This window comes from Leptodactylus fuscus, chromosome 6 (genome assembly GCF_031893055.1).
Source record: "Leptodactylus fuscus isolate aLepFus1 chromosome 6, aLepFus1.hap2, whole genome shotgun sequence".
Classification (NCBI taxonomy): Eukaryota; Metazoa; Chordata; class Amphibia; order Anura; family Leptodactylidae; genus Leptodactylus; species Leptodactylus fuscus.
The window spans coordinates 48,993,170-49,011,573 of NC_134270.1; the positions used below are offsets into that span (position 1 = coordinate 48,993,170).

Below are 18,404 nucleotides of genomic sequence, written 5' to 3' on the forward strand. Positions count from 1 at the left end.
TAGTGGTAGCGGTAATATATACAGCCACGTAAAAAAAAGCAAATATTCACTGTTGTGATATATAATACAATGGCTATGTCAGAAAAACAATGCCCAAATATGTGCTAATCAAAATAATGTATAGTACAATGGTGTATAATATAATATAGTCAATATGATTAGCAGTTTTTATTTTGCTAATAGCCCCATTATAGCTGCAGCACATTTTACTTTTCTCCCTGAGGCAGAGGGTGGGTGCAATAAGTAGCAGTTTACACCCCTCCCCTACTCCCCTACTACTATTACGGCTACTGGTTTCTATCCCTACAATCCTGCCCATAATAACTTTAAAACAGTAACCGAATAGGTGAGAAAAGCCAAATTGAACATTATAAAGGAAATCTGGGGAGTTCACTGGATATCAGCTGAACAGAACTCTGATACAGAAAAGGAGAAATGTGAGCACAATAAGTAAAGCTACTTACTGTCTATGGCTTATATCCCATCAGCAAAAACGGAAGCAGCTACAAGTACATAGCAGGGATTTCTTACATTGTAAGTTGTGAAATGCTGCAGAACCCTTTCAGTGTAGCGTACAGAGAGAGATGAGTTCAGACACATACAGTCTGTGAGGAGAAACTAGCTGGGCCCCTCTCTATTCACTATGAAGAGAGCCCATCTCCTCCTTCCTCCACTTACTGTGAACCCATCTTGATATTGAAGGTACCATATATACTCGAGTATAAGCCAACCTGAATATAAGCCGAGGCCCCTAAAAAAAAAAAAAAGTGGAAAAATTATTGACTTGAGTATAAGCCTGGGGGGGGGGGAATCCACCACTCCATGTGCCTCATAGTAATAGCAGTTAACCCCATCATGTGTCTCAAATTAACCCCCTGTGTGCCTCACATAAGAATTACTGATATGTGGGACATATGGAGGTAATAATTAGGTATCTTCATAATTAAGGTCCTTTATTAGTACCCCCATGTGTCTCACATATTAGTAACCCTTATATGGGACACACAGGGGTTAATATGAGGAACATAATGGGGTTAACTCCTATTAATGTGAGGCTCATAGAGTTACTGAAACTAAATTAATAACCTCAAATGCCTGACATTAATAGGAATAGTAACCCCCGCATGTACCTGGTGTGTACATGCACATAATGGACACTGACTTATCTGCAGATGTTACATTCTAGTGACATCATAGTCACGTGACCTACATGACAAGCCAATCACAGAGCAGTAGCACTAAAGGACCTCCCCCTTTGTTTAATTTATGCATGTCCTTGCAAATCTCTGTGCTCTGTGGACCCTGACTCGAGTATAAACCAAGGGGGGCTTTTTAAGCAAAAAAAACTGTGCTGAAAAAGTCAGCTTATGCTTGAGTATATACGGTAACTAAGGGCAGAATTTCCATATTAATAGGAAATGAGCAGTAGAATAGCCAGAAACTTTCAGGCAGTAAACAGCAACCTTTTTACATAAAGGGCATTACAATTTTTTCCAGCATCACATGCTCTGTTAACCTTTTCGCTGCCAAAGGTCACTGGAAATTTCGTACCTCCTGTAGCCAGAGCAATTTTCACAGTTTTGAGATGGACAAATCAAACCTAAATTGCAACATTAAAAAAGCCTCCAACCCCACCATACATATATATTTTCTTAAAGTAGACACCTGCAGTATTGTCAGAATGCCACTTGGTACTGTATACGAACAGGCACCTTCATGCAATTTTGATTTAAAGTGAATGTTTTATGAAAAAATGCAAATAAATGTATATTAGTTGTTAAAAACGGAAACCAAACAAAAAATTAAATGCACCAAACCTCCTAAAAATTAAAGTTCAACATGTGCAGAGTTCATACATATCACTATGGCCTGAACCCGCATGCACATGTCTTCAGAAAATTGCTAGAACTGGAAGGAACAAAAATCTTCTTTGAAACTGGAAATGTTAAAAAAGTGTCATCCTATAAAATGTAGTGATTACACACCATGAAAAGTAAGTGAACCCCTAAACCCTATATATTTTTTGAAAGTAGACAACCTGTAGATTACAAATGTCTTAATGGGTTATCAATAGCCGCATCCACCTTCATGCAACTTTGCGACCAACACAAATAATTTTTTGAAAAAATACGCTAAAACACATATTTGCACCTAAAACTCATGTTCAATCTCAGATTCATATACAAAATACATTTAAAATAATAGCTTAAGGTGTATTCAATGTGTATATTTACTATATGTACCGCAAACATCAACTACAACAAGATCTCAGACTCCCAAAAACATGAATACAGAAGACAAGCAGGATTTTGCTGTTATTCACTAATATGTTAAAAAGCTATACTGTACCTATCAAACTGTGACTGTGATACCAAAATCTAACTTTTTTCAGAGTACACAGCATTCTGTATATAAAAACAGAATTTAATAGTTCATATATACAACCACCTTCATTCAACTTTGCGGCAAACAGTGATTGCTAGCAAAAATTGCACAAAAATTCAAATTTGCCACTAAAGTGCGGCTCAAGCAATCCATTTCTGCAAACATAATGTACTGTACATAAAACTGCAATATGTGAGGAGTTCATAAATACCACAGATGTATATATTTCCAGGGGCGGGTTTTAAAGAAATGCCAAAATCCAGAAATGCGCCATCCCATTTTGTGCATGCAAATTAAATAGGACTTTACATAAAAATGTTATTTTCCATCCCTTCCATCCCCCTATAAAAAGTTTAGCAATCTATACGTTCATCTCTAGTGATAATCGTTATTACTATTATTTTAGTGTGTAACGGACATCACTAGAGACGTATTTTACTGTAGAAAGCTCAGGTATAGACAGGACATGGATTGGGTGAAATGTAAACTTTATTTGCGACTTTGTGTATATTTTGTGTAAGTGTTTGGGGCATTTTCTTTTGTTTGGTGCTGCGGTCACAGCGCCAATAAACTTCCTGGTTATGTTCAGGGGGTATAACATAAGAATACCCCACTAATAAAGCTCAGGGGAGAATTACATTATACCTGTATCTGACAATCAGAGACAAATGTATAGTATGCTCTCTGATTGGCAGGAGAAGGGTTAATAGGGACAGAAGAGTCCCTGCCACTCCCTCCTGGTGTCACATACAAGTTATTATACAGAGTCAGATTGTTTCTCTGTCTCTCTCTGTCTGCTGGGCTGCTCGTGTCCCTCTCCCTTTCCTGTTACAGTTTGCAAATTGCTTGCTTAGACAGGAGGGGGGGGGACATTTTAGAGCTCTATATCTTTGGACTGCATCAACATATCTTGATGATTTCAATTGTATTTTGAAGAGGAGAATCTCATCTTTAAAATGATACCAAGAACTTGATGATTGAATTTACAGTTTTGGAGCGATTCACTGTTGAATCGCTGTCGGGAATTGAGATCTGCAGTTGGATCGCAATGCCAAATAGCATTTTCAACAGTGAATTGCTACAAAATTGTAAGTTCAATCAAGTTCCTGGTATCATTTAAAAGATCAGATTCTCTTATAGCTACGTGCTTGGCAGCGAAAGGGAATCAAAGTTGTCTGAAAACTTAGTGACTGTTTCAGTAAATTTGAGACTAGAAAGTTTTATAAATGTATTTTCATTCTGCCCATTTTTATTCTCTCTTTATGTATTCAGTATAGTGCTTTAGTCTTTTTTGTTTTCCTTTTCTTATTATTCTCATACTTGGTTTTTTTTCAAAAATGCTTTATTCTTTTTCTTCTTTATCTCCTTATGTGATTTTTATCCTTTTTTTTTCTCCATTCAGATTATCAGTTTTCTCTTCCACTCCTTTTTTGATATATGGAACTTCTTTTTTTTCTTACTTTTCATTCTTAAATACTTTGTATCCTTTATTTTGGTTTTCGGCTAGTTTCACACTATGGCTTTGGTGTCTGTTGTTTTGATATGTTAGTGGATCAGGACAATGGACAGTAAATCTGATCAAATGTCTTATGCAAAATGAAAACTTTCTGTGTGTATCAGTCACCATGGACAAGAAGATTGAAGGTCACTTTTTGTGACTTTCAGTCTTTTTTAGATGGAAGAAAAAATGCAACATGCGACATTTACTTCTGTCTAAAAAACTGAAAGTAGACTGAAAGGATCTTTTGTCCTTTTTTTAAACACTGAAGACCATTCTGTGTGTATTGGCCGTTCTGTCACTTTTAATATTCTGACCATCTAATGGATCAAACAATGGTAAAAATGATAATATTTTATGGTTGCGCTATGTTCTTGTTATGCATAATTTTTTTAACAGCACATTTCACATCATTATTTCTTAAACTGTATATAAAGGGATTTAGCAAAGGTGCAATAACTGTATACATGAGTGATATAAACTTATCTGCATCTGTACCATAACTGGACTTGGGTCTCAGGTACATTACACTACCAGATCCATAGAATATAGTCACTACTATGAGGTGTGAGATGCAGGTAGAGAAAGTCTTCTTAATCCCTTTTGCAGAATGGTGGTTTACAATTGTCCAAATGATTTTTATATATGAAGCCATTGTTAATAAGAAAGTACCTACAACAACACATAAGACAATTAGAAAAGTGGTAATTTCATTAAATTTTGTGTCAGTACATGCCAAGGCCATGATGGGTGGAATGTCACAGTAGAAATGGTGAATTTTATTGAGTCTACAAAAGGGTAAGTAAAAAGTAAGGGATGTCTGTATTAGGCCAACCATAGAACCAATGATCCATGAAGCCAAGATAAGCTTAAGACAAGTCTCTTCTCATAATGATATTATATAATAATGGATGGCATATGGCGTAATATCGATCATATGCCATTGCTGCCAGCATAAAACATTCTGTACTTGCTAGTACTAGGAAACAGAACATTTGTAAGGCACATTCATAGATCGTGATGGTTTTATCATCTGATAGAAGGTTTACCAGCATTTTGGGTGTTATAGTTGAGATTAGAGATGAGCGAACAGTGTTCTATCGAACACATGTTCGATCGGATATCAGGGTGTTCGCCATGTTCGAATCGAATCGAACACCACGTGGTAAAGTGCGCCAAAATTCGATTCCCCTCCCACCTTCCCTGGCGCCTTTTTTGCACCAATAACAGCGCAGGGGAGGTGGGACAGGAACTACGACACCGGGGGCATTGAAAAAAATTGGAAAAAGTCATTGGCTGCCGAAATCAGGTGACCTCCTTTTTAGACGAATAGTGGATTTCAAATCCGGGTCATATGAGAATGTGAACTTTGTGACTATGAGACAGGGATAGCTGTACAGGCAGGGATAGCTAGGGATAACCTTTATTTAGGGGGGAATGTTATTAAAAATAACTTTTTGGGGCTCTATCGGGTGTGTAATTGTGATTTTTGTGAGATAAACTTTTTCCCATAGGGATGCATTGGCCAGCGCTGATTGGCCGAATTCCGTACTCTGGCCAATCAGTGCTGGCCAATGCATTCTATTAGCTTGATGAAGCAGAGTGTGCACAAGGGTTCAAGCGCACCCTCGGCTTTGATGTAGCAGAGCCAAGGCTGCACTAGAACCCCTGTGCAAACTCAGTTCACGCTAATAGAATGCATTGGCCAGCGCTGATTGGCCAATGCATTCTATTAGCCCGATGAAGTAGAGCTGAATGTGTGTGCTAAGCACACACATTCAGCACTGCTTCATCACGCCAATACAATGCATTAGCCAGTGCTGATTGGCCAGAGTACGGAATTCGGCCAATCAGCGCTGGCTCTGCTGGAGGAGGCGGAGTCTAAGGTCGGACCTGAATGGAGACTGGTGTGGAGCGATCTTAGACTCCGCCTCCTCCAGCAGAGCCAGCGCTGATTGGCCGAATTCCATACTCTGGCCAATCAGCGCTGGCCAATGCATTCTATTAGCCCGATGAAGTAGAGCGGAATGTGTGTGCTAAGCACACACATTCAGCACTGCTTCATCACGCCAATACAATGCATTAGCCAGTGCTGATTGGCCAGAGTACGGAATTCGGCCAATCAGCGCTGGCTCTGCTGGAGGAGGCGGAGTCTAAGATCGCTCCACACCAGTCTCCATTCAGGTCCGACCTTAGACTCCGCCTCCTCCGGCAGAGCCAGCGCTGATTGGCCGAAGGCTGGCCAATGCATTCCTATGCGAATGCAGACTTAGCAGTGCTGAGTCAGTTTTGCTCAACTACACATCTGATGCACACTCGGCACTGCTACATCAGATGTAGCAATCTGATGTAGCAGAGCCGAGGGTGCACTAGAACCCCTGTGCAAACTCAGTTCACGCTAATAGAATGCATTGGCCAGCGCTGATTGGCCAATGCATTCTATTAGCCCGATGAAGTAGAGCTGAATGTGTGTGCTAAGCACACACATTCAGCACTGCTTCATCACGCCAATACAATGCATTAGCCAGTGCTGATTGGCCAGAGTACGGAATTCGGCCAATCAGCGCTGGCTCTGCTGGAGGAGGCGGAGTCTAAGGTCGGACCTGAATGGAGACTGGTGTGGAGCGATCTTAGACTCCGCCTCCTCCAGCAGAGCCAGCGCTGATTGGTCGAGTTCCGTACTCTGGCCAATCAGCGCTGGCCAATGCATTCTATTAGCTTGATGAAGCAGAGTGTGCACAAGGGTTCAAGCGCACCCTCGGCTCTGATGTAGCAGAGCTGAGGCTGCACAAGGGTTCAAGCGCACCCTCGGCTCTGATGTAGGAGAGCCGAGGGTGCACTTGAACCCTTGTGCACCCTCAGCTCTGCTACATCAGAGCCGAGGGTGCGCTTGAACCCTTGTGCACACTCTGCTTCATCAAGCTAATAGAATGCATTGGCCAGCGCTGATTGGCCAATGTATTCTATTAGCCTGATGAAGTAGAGCTGAATGTGTGTGCTAAGCACACACATTCAGCTCTACTTCATCGGGCTAATAGAATGCATTGGCCAGCGCTGATTGGCCAGAGTACGGAACTCGACCAATCAGCGCTGGCTCTGCTGGAGGAGGCGGAGTCTAAGATCGCTCCACACCAGTCTCCATTCAGGTCCGACCTTAGACTCCGCCTCCTCCAGCAGAGCCAGCGCTGATTGGCCGAATTCCGTACTCTGGCCAATCAGCACTGGCTAATGCATTGTATTGGCGTGATGAAGCAGTGCTGAATGTGTGTGCTTAGCACACACATTCAGCTCTACTTCATCGGGCTAATAGAATGCATTGGCCAATCAGCGCTGGCCAATGCATTCTATTAGCGTGAACTGAGTTTGCACAGGGGTTCTAGTGCACCCTCGGCTCTGCTACATCAGATTGCTACATCTGATGTAGCAGTGCCGAGTGTGCATCAGATGTGTAGTTGAGCAAAACTGACTCAGCACTGCTAAGTCTGCATTCGCATAGGAATGCATTGGCCAGCCTTCGGCCAATCAGCGCTGGCTCTGCCGGAGGAGGCGGAGTCTAAGGTCGGACCTGAATGGAGACTGGTGTGGAGCGATCTTAGACTCCGCCTCCTCCAGCAGAGCCAGCGCTGATTGGCCGAATTCCGTACTCTGGCCAATCAGCACTGGCTAATGCATTGTATTGGCGTGATGAAGCAGTGCTGAATGTGTGTGCTTAGCACACACATTCAGCTCTACTTCATCGGGCTAATAGAATGCATTGGCCAATCAGCGCTGGCCAATGCATTCTATTAGCGTGAACTGAGTTTGCACAGGGGTTCTAGTGCACCCTCGGCTCTGCTACATCAGATTGCTACATCTGATGTAGCAGTGCCGAGTGTGCATCAGATGTGTAGTTGAGCAAAACTGACTCAGCACTGCTAAGTCTGCATTCGCATAGGAATGCATTGGCCAGCCTTCGGCCAATCAGCGCTGGCTCTGCCGGAGGAGGCGGAGTCTAAGGTCGGACCTGAATGGAGACTGGTGTGGAGCTATCTTAGACTCCGCCTCCTCCAGCAGAGCCAGCGCTGATTGGTCGAGTTCCGTACTCTGGCCAATCAGCACTGGCCAATGCATTTCTATGGGGAAAAGTTAGCTTGCGAAAATCGCAAACTGACAGGGATTTCCATGAAATAAAGTGACTTTTATGCCCCCAGACATGCTTCCCCTGCTGTCCCAGTGTCATTCCAGGGTGTTGGTATCATTTCCTGGGGTGTCATAGTGGACTTGGTGACCCTCCAGACACGAATTTGGGTTTCCCCCTTAACGAGTTTATGTTCCCCATAGACTATAATGGGGTTCGAAACCCATTCGAACACTCGAACAGTGAGCGGCTGTTCGAATCGAATTTCGAACCTCGAACATTTTAGTGTTCGCTCATCTCTAGTTGAGATGTAACATATTTCCAAAAATGAGAAGTTGGCAAGGAAAAAGTACATAGGAGTATGGAGGTTTGTACTAAAATTGTAGAGGACAATTAAAAATATATGTCAAAATAGAGACATACAAAAGATACAAAGAAATATAACAAATAGGAAATTCTGCAATTCAGCAACATCAGAAAATCCCACAAGAATAAATTCTGTTACCATGGTTTGGTTTCCTCTACCCATATTACTTGCCAGTGAAAATGTATAGCTTACAGCATGTAACAAACTGAAATGTAGTAGTTGCCATTTTACGTAATTTATCCTTATACTATAAAAGACGTTTTCTTGCATATCTCATCATTTATATGACATCATTTCCTGTCTCAGTGACCATAGACTAATGTAACTGTGGAGATCACAGACAATAATTCACATAGGGTTCTGGACTTGAGAACAGGATGGACTTGTTCTTGAGTAAGAAGATGGAATCCAGATACAGTAAGAAGTTTTATTGCATTATTCATGTGTATATAAGGCAGAAAGACTTGAATATAAAACAGTTGAAAATGTAACATATTTCATAGCGGTCCCATGTTGATTTCCTGATGCTTTTAGATATAGAGTAGAGAATATTTGGAAAAGGCCAAAGAAATGTGTCCTCCACGGAATCCAAGTTTCTATCAGTTCTTCAACTGGGATCTTCACCTCTTATTATGATGCGTCTTCGTGCAACTTGAATATTGTAGAAGGAAACCAGGAGACTTCACTTATACTTACTAACAACATATGAGAAGCCAAAATATTTCGACCATTGCAGAAATTCTCAACCACATCCTTCATTCTAATCTTGAAATGTGCTTTTACTGCATTGATTCCTCCTTTAGTACCCCTCAGGCTTCATAGTCAAAATGTGACCTCAACCTCTGCACCTATGGTGCAAATTCAGGAATATGTACATTTTACCCGTGGTTTTTGTCCCGAATATTTGGCAACACTATGCATTACATTTACTAAATGTATAAACAGAAATATGATAATCCTTTCATTCAAACAGTAAAGTATTTCTGACCTTGAGATGTAAGAACCATCATATCCACTTCAATGAAATTAGAGTATTATATATAGAGAAAAGTAGACACTGCCAATTATGTTTATTAATGTTAATTATTCTCAGCAGAGATTACTGACACAGGTGTCAATTTCTGTGCACCCAAATATAATTGAGATGTCTCCTGAGTCTTAAAACGATTCCAAGTAGACCTTTCAATTGCTAATTTAATATCAATTATATATATATATATATATATATATATATATATATATATATATATATGTGTTAAACTAGCATCTGCCCACGACTTCATCTGCAGGTTGGAGTTGGCGCTGAGCCGCTGATATTTCAGCATTCGCCATTGGTTATGATTCGCCGTGTGCCGCCACATCCACTCCTGCACGCCCCTGTCCCATTTGCCCTACTGTCTACTCCTGGCTCCCCACAGCCACCCTCGTCCCCCGCGCTCATGCCCCTTCACGCCCCTGGCCCCCCTCTCTCTCCCATGGCCCCGGCCACACCCCCGCGGCACCCCGGGTCAACCTCCCCACTCCCCTTTTTACTGCAGACCCCCCCCTCCTATGGCCCCCATCTGTTGGGCACCCCCCCAAAAACCCCTGTTTAGCCCCCTTCGCAAAATCCCCTAACTCTCCTGCCGGCACACGCACTGTCCTGCTGCTGAATGACACGGCATACTCACCATAGCTAAGCTGGAGGGTCGGGAAGGCGCAAGACCAGTAAGCTGAGTGCGGCATCGGGAACTGTTGCAGGCTGCCAAGGACTTCCGACGCTGCGGCCTAGGCTACAGCCGCAAAGTGGTGGCGTCCCGGAAGACATTGTGTATGTCGACAATGTGCACATGCACCTGCAAATACAGTGTAGTTGCTGTGGCAGGCCGGGCGGTGTCGCGGATCCCGATTGCGCTGGTGTTCGGCAAAGATGCCGGGTCTGGAGTGTGGAAGAGGTAGGCCGCTGGAGTAACCATAACGTGAGTGGGGCAGTGTGAAAGCATATGTAAATGTTATTGCCTGATGTTAGGGGCTAGCCTGGAGGCAGCAATAGGGAGTTTGTGGCTTGCTATGCTAAGAAGTGTGTGGGATTGCAAACCTGCTGCTATGAGTTCTGGTTTTCGGCGGCTCCTGCAAAGAAGGTATATCCGTTATTGTTCAGAAAAGTAGCCTATCTTTCAATTCTGCCTATAAACTATGTTTTTGGAAAATTTCGCGCAAATCAGTTGAGCGGTTTTTGCGTGATTGAGGAACAAGCATACAAACAGACAAACATCCAAACACACAAACTTTATCTTTATAATATTAGTAGTATAATACCAAATATTTCTCAAAATATAAAATAGAAAAGTTGCCTAAGGGCTAGTTCACATGTGGTTCCGTGTGAACCAATTCTCCGCGGCTTTCTGCTCCAGATTAGGCCCAAATGAATGGGCATAGTCCAGAGGTGCTGTCGCGAGGTGGACGCCGTGGCTGAATCAACCGCAGAATCCGGTTGAAGAAAGGGCAAAATCCACCCCTCTTGCCCCGTGTGAACTAGACCTAATCCTGCCAACTTCAACTCTCATTTTCCATTTTTCCATTCATTTGAAAAATCTCCCTTATAAGTTTTTCGACGCACCTTCATAAATAAGTTAAAGGGGTTGTCCTGGATAAATTTATATTTTAACTGTAAGTCCCCCTCCAACTTTCTAAATAACATTTACAATTATTTTTCTTAGTTTTACTGTAATACGAGTGTGACCTACACATATTGCATTTTTTTGCTTTTCCATGTCATCATAAAGCAGCACAATGTGGGGTATTTCTGCCCCTGCGTGCTGGTAGGACAGATGGAATACTTTAATCAGCAATTAATTTAAATATGCATAATTAGGCCCTATAAGAGGGCACAGAGACCTCCCCCCCACGTGTTTTTTTCTGTCCTTCGAACGGTAGGACAGGTGGGGAGGACTTTGTGTCCTCCTTGACCGTGGTTTTGTTACCTCTCCTTGGCCTGTGTACGAGGTCCCGGTCCTTTTTCTTTTGTTCATCTTCTTTGTTTTTCTGCCTAAGGTAGAAATGAGAGAAGAAAGTTCAGTTTGCGGGCTGCCTATCTGGTCAGTTAGCCGCAGTGCAGCCTGGTCCAGTTAGGCTCCGCCCGCTTGCGGTTAGACCGTGTTTGTGTGGCCTTGTTTTGGCCGCGCTGCGGCCTGGATTGGGCTGCGCTTGCGGCCTTGTTTGGACCACGCTTGCGGCCTTGTTTAGCCGCGCTCACGGTCTGGCCTCGCAGCAGCTTGTTCCGGCTGCACTTGCAGCCTAGTTCCGGCCGCGCTTGCAGCCTAGTCTGGCTTACTTGCCACTTACCTTAGTGGCAGGATCTTGCAACCCACTTCCAGCCTGCTGCTAGGCCGTCTGTCTGGTGAAGGGCGGGCCTTGGGCGGTGTTGGTTAGCTCCCCTCCCCTTGCGGCCAGCTCCTTGCTTGTGGGGCAAGATCTTTATGTTTTATACAGCACCATAGAAAAAAAGCAGGGCACCAACCAGCCAGTAATTAAAACTTGACAAAATTTTAATTCATTCCGTTAAAAAAACACACATTGTGTCACTCACATACGGGATTGGATACAGATGCAACAAGGTATGACAGAAGCGACGATCGTTTCGTGTATGTTGCACTTCATCAGGCTCCCTCTAACCAGGCGTTTCCGCCTGCTATATAACAGGATATGCAATTTTGCCACTCCTACATCAATCACGTTTAATATGACACTTCAAAATCGACATAACATTAAAAATCAATTAAAAACTGCTATAAGCAAGTCAAACACAACACTTATTACATCATAACACCTTAACTTTATTACTTTACAAACTTTCGTGTGACTTTTATTCTCTTATAATGTACCTTCCTTCCGATAGGCTTAGGATCATTTTAGCCCCGCCTCATTGGCGGACTTGAAGGAAGACTACTTCTCCCAACTCCTGTCTCAGTTACAGACACGCCTATCCTCTTACTCTAACCAATCCAAAACAGGGCTACATGGTTCTATCTCAAATAACGGGATAGGCCCCGCCTCTCACCGGCGGACCTGAAGGAAAACTAGTCATCGCAGATGTTAGCCAATCAGCACAAGAGCTACATTCACTGTTGGCTCTATACTGTCGGTATACACCTATTGAAAATAGGCCTGCCTCTTTTTCAATACCGACCAATCAAAATTAGAGCTACCCTGCTTCGGTATATGCTCCGCCCATCCTCAGCGGACCTGAAGGAAAACTGCTCATCGCAGATGCTAACCAATCAGCGCTTGAGCTACGAAGGTAACGGCATTCACTACTGGCTCTATACCATCGATCTACACGTATTGAACATAGAGCCGCCCATTTTCTAACGCCAACCAATCAACATTAGAGCTACTCCATCTCTGGATAAACCCCGCCTATCGTCAGCGGACCTGAAGGGAAACTGTTTATCTCAGATGCCGGCCAATCAGCATCTGAGCTACATTCACTGCTAACTTCATCTTTGATAACCAGTGGTATAGTCAAAGAACAGGTACCGCAATGGGGACGCCTGTGTCTTGCACATATGCTAATATATATTTGGCAATGTTTGAAGCAAAGAAAATATTTACGTCAAAAAATTTATTCGCTAAATCCGTAAAATTAAACTTAAGATATGTAGACGACATATTTGTTGTCTGGTCAGCATCAGATGAAGAATTTACCCAGTTTGTTCAGTATTTGAATGATAATGAATATAACATGAATTTTACCTACAATATGGGTGGGACAGCGCTTGAGTTCTTAGATGTCCAATTGAGTGTGAAGGATGGAGAGCTTAGCACTAAGGTACATCGAAAAGATACAGCAACAAATTCGTTATTGCATTATAGTAGTTTTCATCCTAAGCATGTGAAAGAGGCAGTGCCGTACGGTCAGTTCATAAGATTAAAAAGAGTTAACAGTCATAAAAATCAATATGAGGAACAAGCTCAGGATTTAAAAGTGAGACTATGAGAAAGGGGATATCCTGAAGCAATAATTGATAAAGATTATAATAAGGCTAAATCAGTAGAAAGAGATAATTTGTTTAAGAATAGTAGAAACAACAGAAGAGAGGAGCAGGGTAGATTTGTCTTCTCCTTTAAGTTTAGTCCTTTAGCGAATCGAATCAAAAGTGCTATCTATAATAATTGGTATATATTGGAAAGAGATCCAGTTCTGGCGGGTCGGGCGAATTCTCGCCCATTAATCACTTTTAAAAAGTGTCGGACAGTTAACCCCTTAAGGACCAGGCCATTTTTTGGTTTCGCATTTTCGTTTTTCCCTCCTCACATTTCAAGAGGCATAACTTTTTAATTTTTCAGTTCACAGAGTCACATGATGGCTTATTGTTTGCGGGACAAATTGTACTTTGTAATGGCATCATTCAATATGCTGTGCAATGTACTGGGAAGCTGGAAAAAAAATTCAGAATGAGGTGCAATTGGAGAAAAAATGCATTTGCGCCATTTTCTTATGGGTTTAATTTTTACAGCGTTCACTGTTTGGTACAAATGACATGTTACCTGTGTTCTACATGTCAGTACGAACGCGGTGATACCAAATTTATATAGTATTTGAAATGTTTTGATACTTTTAAAAAAATGATAAACTTTGCAAAATAGAAAAAAAAATTTGTGTCATCATGTTCTAACACCTGTAACTTTTTCATATTTCCATGTATGGAGCTGGTTGTGGTGTCGTTTTATGCGGGACAAGATGACGTTTCTATTGGGGAAAGATCTGATGGTTTGATCACTTTTTATTCAATTTTTTATAGGAGGCAAAGTGTTGAAAAAAACGCTTTTTGGCTGTTTTTATTTTTTTTGCTGCTACGCCGTTCGCAGTACGGGATAAATGTTTTAATATTCTAATAGTTCGGGCATTTTGGAGCGCGGGGATACCTAATATGTTTATGTTTAATGTTCTTTAATTACTTTTATAGCTAATCTAGGGAAAGGGGGGTGATTTGAACTTTTATATTTTTTTTATTTTTTTAATACTTTTAAAAACTTTTTTTTTTCTTCTGTTACATTTATGATCAGACCCCTTAGGTACCTTGAAACCTAGGGGGTCTGATCGCTCATACTATTCACTGCAATACTACAGTATTGCAGTGAATAGGAAAATCCCAGCACTTCTATTAGACGATGCCTCTGGCATCGTCTAATAGATCTAGTGCAGAGACAAGCCTGGAAGCCTTCAATAGGCTTCCGGCTGTCATAGCAACCGATCACCGCCCTCATGTGACGTTCAGGAGGGCGGCGATCGGGGAAACATGGCGGCGCCCATGCCGCCTGCGCTGTTTACACGCTGCGGTCGCGTTTGACCGCAGTGTGTAAAGGGTTAACAGCAGCGATCGGCTCGGGCACCGACCGCTGCTGTTATTGGCAGGTCCTGGCTGTATTATACAGCCGGCATCTGCCGTGTATGGAGCGAGCTCAGCGTGTGAGCTCGCTCTATACATCCCCATGCGACCCATGACGTACAGTTACGTCAAGGGTCGCTAAAGGGTTAAAGACCATATTGTCAAGAGTAATTTTACTACGCAAAAGAGTACATGGTTAGACGGTGTTAAGCCAAAGGGCAATCACCTTTGCGGTAATTGCCCTTTGTGTAGGTTCAACAACCAAGTTAAATCGATTAACTTAGGCGGTGTAGATTTTTGGATTAGACAGTTTTTTACGTGCAGAACTACATTTGTAGTTTATGCCGTGTTATGTCCCTGTAAAAGGTTTTATATAGGGAAAACTATTAGACCTTTGTATCACAGAATAAGGGAGCATTTCAAATCAATAGAGAATGGTAAAGGGTCGCCTAGGCTTATTGAACATGTGAGAGAAGCCCATGACGGGAAACCTGAGTGTTTATCATTTTGTGCGCTGAAATATGTAGCACCGTTACCCAGAGGGGGCGATAGGGGGCTAAAATTATTGCAGGAGGAGGGTAGGATTATATTACAGACCAGTGCAACTGGCCCTCTTGGCTTAAATGACAGGCTCGATATGAGCGTGTTTTTGTAGGAAGATATGTTTAATCTAGTCCCTATAACCTGGAGAAAATGTGTTAAAAAACTTCTATAGTAGTACGAATAAGGTTTAGAGGGTAATAATGATCCAGGGTTGATGTCGCTTGATTACCCTTAAGATGTATTGGTGTAGCGAGCTGTTGTATTCTATTTTTGTACATAGGGGTTATATCAAGTGTAGTTGCAGTTAAATCACCTGTATAGAGGAATAATAACAAAAAAATTAAAAAAAAATAATAAATTAAAAATAGTAACTGAGGATAAGTTAGAAAGACATTAGGGTTAAAGTGTGGATTAGGCACTATTCAGAATGTAGGATGAGGTTAGGTGCGTTTTTTGCCTCCCCGCTCATCCTCTAGTTACGTTTATAGGTGTGCGCGACTTAACCTAGGATAGTTGTATTAGGTAGGGCTATCCGTCAATGTAATAGAATAGCTCTGATTTTGATTGGTTGGCACCAGAAAATAGGCGGTTCTATGTTTAATAGGTGTATACCGATAGTATAGAGTTAGCAGTGAATGTAGCTCAGATGCTGATTGGCCGGCATCTGAGATAAACAGTTTCCCTTCAGGTCCGCTGACGATAGGCGGGGTTTATCCAGAGATGGAGTAGCTCTAATGTTGATTGGTTGGCGTTAGAAAATGGGCGGCTCTATGTTCAATACGTGTAGATCGATGGTATAGAGCCAGTAGTGAATGCCGTTACCTTCGTAGCTCAAGCGCTGATTGGTTAGCATCTGCGATGAGCAGTTTTCCTTCAGGTCCGCTGAGGATGGGCGGAGCATATACCGAAGCAGGGTAGCTCTAATTTTGATTGGTCGGTATTGAAAAAGAGGCAGGCCTATTTTCAATAGGTGTATACCGATAGTATAGAGCCAACAGTGAATGTAGCTCTTGTGCTGATTGGCTAACATCTGCGATGACTAGTTTTCCTTCAGGTCCGCCGGTGAGAGGCGGGGCCTATCCCGTTATTTGAGATAGAACCATGTAGCCCTGTTTTGGATTGGTTAGAGTAAGAGGATAGGCGTGTCTGCAACTGAGACAGGAGTTGGGAGAAGTAGTCTTCCTTCAAGTCCGCCAATGAGGCGGGGCTAAAATGATCCTAAGCCTATCGGAAGGAAGGTACATTATAAGAGAATAAAAGTCACACGAAAGTTTGTAAAGTAATAAAGTTAAGGTGTTATGATGTAATAAGTGTTGTGTTTGACTTGCTTATAGCAGTTTTTAATTGATTTTTAATGTTATGTCGATTTTGAAGTGTCATATTAAACGTGATTGATGTAGGAGTGGCAAAATTGCATATCCTGTTATATAGCAGGCGGAAACGCCTGGTTAGAGGGAGCCTGATGAAGTGCAACATGCACGAAACGATCGTCGCTTCTGTCATACCTTGTTGCATCTGTATCCAATCCCGTATGTGAGTGACACAATGTGTGTTTTTTTAACGGAATGAATTAAAATTTTGTCAAGTTTTAATTACTGGCTGGTTGGTGCCCTGCTTTTTTTCTATGGTGCTGTATATCAGTGGACTTTTTTCTATTTTCACACAGAGAGCACCCAGCCACGTATTCACTGGAAGACGTCTTTTATATCCAGTGTTATGCCCCATAATATGTGTGGGTTGAAATGAGCGCAGATTTACCGCTGAGATTTGCCGCATACTCCCAATGAATATGTCCTGTTGAAAGTGGTGCCGCTGAGTGTGTTTTTTCTATGGACTTTGATTCTTTATGTTTTATCCCTGCTTTTCTTGCAGGGTCTCAAGGTTCTGAACCGCTTTTTGGTCTCATTATGTTTTGGAGTGCAAGGCTCTGTTGGCAGCGGGTGGCCACGCCCCTTCTGACCCCTTCCCTATTGGAGGTCCCTCCTCTGGAGGCTCTGGGCCTTACTAGTTACTATTGGGGCTTGCTGGCACTAGCCTGTATGTGTGTAGCAGTTGCTTCATTGCTTTGGAGCTTCTTGTGCTATTCAGGTCAATTATTCAAGTGCTGGGTGGCTTCTTCCGTGAGTATGCAGGTCTTGCTATTATTTCCTATGGTCATACACTAACATGTTTGTTCCTTCCGTAGAGTGAGTGGCTTGTAGCTCATTATGTCTTCTACTACCCCTCCTTCAGAAGACCATAGAAGATGGAAATCTCCTCTAAGAGGAGGCATCAGGCCTGCGCTGAACGCAAAATTCCCCTGCCTAATAGTAGGTTTTTTCTCACAAAAAGAAAAAAAAACTGAGGGAAAATAAATATTTTTCTTTCCCCTTTGGCGCAGGCTATTTATGGGCCCGCTGCCGTTCTTGCAGAGGCCCTCCTCCCGAGAACATTTCTACTCGAGATGTTATTGTCTGGGTAAGAGACTTCATGGTGAGTTTTTTTCTTTTTCATGACCGTCCAGCCGTTGGACGGCCCTTTTTTCTTTCTCTTTTCTAAGGACATCAGGGATTCCATTTCCCACATCGCCAAGAAACAGCACACTGATAGGCGCTCTTTGTCCTTGCCATCGCTGGTGTGATTAACCATGGACAACCAAACTGTTTCTTCGGACAAGGATGTCAATTCCAGCAGACCCATACTCCCCATGGATAAGATAAGATACTGCTGAAGTCCATCTGGTCAGGCGACCAGGATGTTGATGGGGAAGCCTCTTCGTCCACCTCTGGGGGGCGGAGTGCCTTCCATGTGGATGCAGCCCTAACCAGGTTGATGGAAACGGAATGGAAGCATCTGGAAAGAGCTCATCTAGCCTCCAGAGTATTTATAACCCTGTATCCGATCTCCTCAACCCAGCTGGATCGATGGGGCCTTTCACTTAAGGTGGATATGGCTGTGGCAAAGCTCTTCCGCCGTATAGTGGTACCTCTGGAGGACAGCTCTAATTTGCAAGACCTGCTAGACCGACGCGTGGACGGGACCCTCAGGAAATGTTATTCAGCCTGCTCTGCGCAAACTTCGGTGGCCATATCCTCCACCGTTGTGGCTGACAGTCTTCATTCCCAACTTCAACTGGAACGAGAT

The 18,404-nt window shown here is 42.7% G+C and overlaps 1 pseudogene; it reads right to left on the reverse strand.

Moving 5' to 3' along the window:
• Positions 1-1,467: 1,467 nt before the first annotated feature.
• Positions 1,468-17,960, reverse strand: LOC142209998 (olfactory receptor 10AG1-like; annotated as a pseudogene).
• Between the last annotated feature and the right edge of the window lie 444 nt (positions 17,961-18,404).